The sequence below is a fragment of the Somniosus microcephalus genome, chromosome 10 (assembly GCF_052327205.1).
Source record: "Somniosus microcephalus isolate GS21.2 chromosome 10, FLI_Smic_1.0, whole genome shotgun sequence".
NCBI lineage: Eukaryota > Metazoa > Chordata > Chondrichthyes > Squaliformes > Somniosidae > Somniosus > Somniosus microcephalus.
In genome coordinates this window covers 108,542,732-108,548,031 of record NC_140996.1, presented here as the reverse complement: position 1 = coordinate 108,548,031, position 5,300 = coordinate 108,542,732, and positions in this window count along the sequence as shown.

Genomic DNA, 5,300 nt, shown 5'->3' with positions numbered 1-5,300 from the left:
GCGGGGAGGATGGCCACTGGTGCAGGGATTATAAAAAGCCTGGGAGAGATGATAAAGCCAGGACCCCCGCAGCCCCAACTCAGAAGGCAGAGACAGAAACTCCTCCCGATACAGTCGAGTGCATCATGGAGTCGATAAAATCTTTCCTCAAGGCCAATCAGGGAAAGGTAGCAACCATCAGTGGTGCTGCACCCCTCTCGCCCACCTCTGCCTCCCTACAATGACTGGCCGATATGCTGGCCAGGGAGGGTGCACGTGCAGGCACTTTCTGGGACCTATATGGGTCCGGGCCAGTGGCAGCAATTACAGGCAGGGACGGGACACAGGGAAAATTGTATAAATCTGACCATACAAGTTCAAGTTCACAGACTGTAAAGACAGGCACTGTGGCTTGTGTCAAGCGAAAAGTTGTCCAGCCCACCAACTGGGACACTTCCCCGCCCCAGTGGGACCTAAGTTTTGGCCAAAGTTTAAATTTGAACCAGTTATTTGGCTCAGAAACAGAGTAACAGCAGCCTGAGAGTAGAAATCTTTCGGCTGCTGCGAGTCCATTCACTGAAAAGACTGCCCCTGCATGCGTAGTCGCTGGTCTGGAGACAGGAATTCCCCAGGCTTTTGAACGGTCTGTTCGCGCAGGTGCATTTCCCCAGCCCATGCCCCAGCCCTTTGAAGAGATTGTTCGCGCAGGCGCAGTTGCCTGTGGGACAAATGCAGCTCTTCTTCAGTTTTCCCGCGCAGGCGCAGTCGCGCACCTGAGGGGAGAGGTTTCCCAACACCAGGTTCGCGCAGGCGCAGTCGCGGAATTGGAACCCCCAGCGGCTCCTTTTCTCCATGAGGCTGCGTGCGCAGGCGCAGTCGGCCGTTTAAGGGTCCATGCTTCCCAGTCTATACGCGCAGGCGCAGTCGCCTGCTTGGAAGACCCAGCGGTTCTTCCTACCCTTTTCAGCAAAATCGAATGCGCAGGCGCGGTTGCCTGTGACAATGTAACAGTTCCCCAGCCCTTTGAAGAGATTGTTCATGCAGGTGCAGTTGCCTGCGGGACCACAGCGGCTCCTCTTCAGTTTTCCCACGCAGGCGCAGTCGCCTGTTTGAAGACAGAGGCTTCACAGCCTCTGCCGTGGGACTCCGGAGAGGAGGTTCGTGCAGGCACAGTCGCCTGTTTAAAGGGACAAGCTTCCCAGCCCGCTTCTAGAGTGGTTCCCCCTATGGTGTGGGACCCTGGGGAGGCAGGGATAGCAATTCCTCTTGCAGGGGACATATGGAAGGAGCCAGTACCAAGTTTTGGACCTGAAGAGGAGGATTTTGAGCCACCAGCAGCGGGTGGTGAGGGGATACCTGCCCCCAGTGCAGGAGTGGGTAGGGAAAAGGAGACAAACCCGGAGTACCGGCAGGCTGCCAGGCATCTTATTCAGTGCGGGCTGTTGGCATCAGGGGGAGAAGGTTCCCAGCCAGCTAGGGCTGCGACCCAGGCTCAGGGTCCGTCACTCAAAGTTTCCCCCACAGAGACGCCCCTCAGAAGGTCTCAGTGGGTCCGCAAGCCCGAGATAAGATGGTCACCCACTTTACAGTGGAGTAGGGCTGTCTCCCGAACCAGGGAGAGGCCAAAGCACAGAGGTCCCCAACCAGCAGCCATAAGCTGCCAGGGACTTGAAGCAGGAGGCAGTCCAGCTTCGCTGCAGGCAGCAGTAATCTGCGACAGTGACACCAGAGATTAGCCTGGCCGTCTGGAGTTGGGCGGCATTTCTATTATAGCTTTGTGTTAAGTAACCAATGTTTATAGCTTGCTTTTAAGGTGTTTGAATTTTACGTTATGATCTAACTAGTAGTTTTGAGTTTAAGTTTAAAGTTTAAGTTTATAAGTGTGCCAAATGCTTGTATTTTGGTCCGAGGTCGAGGGACCCGACCATGTCTCCACCTAAGGCAGCAGGTCAGTGAGAGACCTGGCTGCATGGCCTTTTAAGTTCTTTTGCAGGAGAGTGGACAAAGGAGCAGCCCTGTTCGCCCAGCCCGAGCTGGGCATCGAATGAAGTTATACAGAATGTTGGGGATCACCTCGCCACTGGACAAATCCAGGAGGAGACCCCGCAGCGACCTTCGGGAGAAACCGGACAGGGTCTGGAGGAACCTGCCTACTCATCCTACGCGGAAGAGATGGCCCCAGCTAGGTGGGACACGGCCCCAACCCAGTGCTACCCTGACCGTATTTCACTTGCGGGAGACCTCGCTATTGAGGAGTCATGGTGGGGAAGCGCGGGCGCCTTGTTAGATAGGGACGCATTCCCTCGGAGTGGGTGGTGATGGCCTGGGAAAGATTGTAAAGGGGAGGGGGAGACCCAAGAGTCATGTGGGTGCATTCAGGGAAGGGAGGAACTCACCCGGGGCCCATGGGCAAAGTTGGAGTGTAAGTGTAGCTGGGAATGATGAGTGGGTGGCCGGACCTGGGATCCAAGTTTGAGTGTGGGGCCAGTGAGAGCCGCCACACAGGCACTCATCATTTTCTGCAGCCAGTCGAGGGAAGACGGGAGGGGGAGGGACTGGGAGTCGTGATCCCATACTCTCCGGTCTCGGTCTGTGAAACATGAGGGGTACCCCACCTCCACAAAGGGTCAAGGGAACGGCTCGGGGCTGGCGGAACAGACTGTTCTGTAAAATCCATTCTGTATGTTTTAAAAGTTTAAGACCGTTAAAAGGGGGGTGGAAGGAACATTTACTGCCCGGGTGGAAGGAGCAATACCCACTCGAATTTCGCGACCCATCATTGGCACGTGATGGTCGGGGTTTATTTCAGTATTTTGTTTCAAATGTTTAATGGAGATTTTTGTAGTTTGTTTTACAGTTCCAAGTGGTGCAGAGGTGTAGGACCCTCTCCGTCCTTGGAATCATTTTGATTACATTGTATAACCAAGATTGCAACATTTTGTAATATGTTATAATGTAACAAGTGGTGCAGGGGTATGAGACCCCTATTTGTTACAATTTGTAATTGCTGTATCTGTAGATGCCTACCGTACCATGGTTTTTCTCAGATTGAGGGGAATAGACGGGTCGGGGATCAGTGATAGGTAGCTATAGGTAAATACAGGGGATGGTTGTTTGTCGGGGGTCAGAAAATTTTACTCACTTTCTTCAAGTGGATACTACAAGCAAGTTGGAAGTATCCAAAGGGGAGAATGTAGGGGTTTGCAAAATCCCCTCAGCCCCTGAAGATCGGGAAATATTAATCCACATCGTGGACAAAGACTTTGTGTGATTTAAATTGTCTTTGGGTTTGACAATGTTTTTAAACATGCCCAGAACCGGAAAAGGCTGCATTGAGATGGACAGCGCGTGGACAATACCAGAATCGAGGAACTTTGTGGAAAAATTCGCACACTTTAAGACAGTACATTTTATTAAAATTTGTACCCTTGAGTTTGGTAAATTGCAAAGGGGTTTAAAAGTGGCCGTCAGAAAAGCATGGCCAAGGACAAAGAGGCTTGGAAGCAGCTCGTGGATGTCTGTGAAAAGGGGGAGGATCGAAGCAGTGGCAGTCAGATTCTGTCAATCAAAAAGGGAGTTTCCCTTCCCTTCAGAGGCAATCTATGTTTGTTTATGTTGACATAAAGGATTATCCACTTAGGCTGCGGTTTCAGTGACCGCAGGACAAAGGGCTTCTGTTTACCTAGTAATTCCAACTCCATTCAAAACCCATCACACACCATGAGACACACCTAAACTACGGTAGAGACTGTTTAGACTAAGAAATGGAACAGTTTAAGATTGAATGGGTTTGAATCACCCATTACTAGACAATGGGGGCAGATGTATCCCTTTGTTTTAGCCCAGAAAACTCCAGATGTGGGCGGGAATATTTCAGCCACAGAATGAAGATACATTCAAACCACTCCAAGCTTTATTCGAAACCCATCCCAGACAATAGGGGACGGTTTGGATCCTTTTGTTTCAGCCCAGATGAACTTGGATTTGGGCGGGAACATCTCAGCCCCAAAGTTGGGGTATAAAGAGATAGCTTCTGAGAAGCATCTCTCTCTCTCTCTTGCCTGCCTTCATGTGCCTCTACAGTTCGTGAAGTCTGTCTGAAGAAGTAAAGCACCAGCAGTTTACTTTTAAAACACTGGGGTGCTTTTCACTTCTGGGCAGTGAAGATCTAAAATCGCAGGGCACGGAGGTAGCATTGCAGTGGTGAGCATACATTTTTCTGACCTTCCACAAGGCAACTTAGGATAGGCATAGGGGTGGGGGTAAAGTGGGGATTTCGTTAAGAATTGTTACTTTACTCATTTTCCTCGTTGTGTCCATTTTTCCCTCCCCTACTTAAGCCATTTTACAGTGATTACGTTAATCGTGTGGTGTAGTTTATTTAGTTAATAAAGTTTGACTTTCTTACATCCAGATAACTTGTCCATTTATAATATATCATTAATTATATGTTCCTTCAGTCAGAACTGGAAGGGTGGGTTTAGCGATTCGAAACCGTTGATTGGCATTGGTCTCAGTCTGTGAATCAAAAAGGCTGCTTGACCAGGTAAATTACCGTAAAACAGGTAAGGGCAGGTAAATTACCGTAAACCAGGTAAAGGATGCCCCCTACACTGCGAGGTGTTTGTTGCTGATCCAGGAGGGGACTATACCCTGTTTTAAATCCTCCAGATTACTGCGGCCCTCGCCCAGCTTCCATGCCCCACAAAGCACGCACACCTCATTCTGTGCAGTCTGATCTGAAGCATTTCTGTCCTCTCTTATGAGGGCATTAACAGTCTTGGCATGTCTTTCCAGCTCAGCTATTATTCCTTTTAAATGGGCCGTCATGGTCTGGTCCTCATGTAACTCTGTGCCTAATACCTTGTTTTCATCCATCAAGATTTTCCTCAATTGAGTTTTTAAATCGTTTATCAGTGTCTGCAATTCTATGTCATCCAGACTGTTGATGACAGAGGACCCTGTGTTAAACACTGTAAAAACATCATTCCAGGCTCCCCTTCTTTGTCTCCCTGTATTACCAAGATACTCATGGTGTGTGGTGTACAGTTCAGTTTTGTCTACATTGGCAAAATCGAACTCGTAGAATTTCCTAAACATCTCTTTTAACAGGGCCTGGTATAGCTGTTCTGCCTCTTTGGGGCACCACTCCGGTAAGTGTACCTCAGTGAAGTTTAAAATAACAGAGGCTACCGTGTACTGTACCCTCTGGTATAGCACCTGATCCGTCAGCACTAGTACCAGCTCATTCCCTGGTCCCTTGGAGGTGGCAGGGCACCCCTCCCTGTGTATCCTTGCTGCCTGGGTTGTGGGCAGGGGCT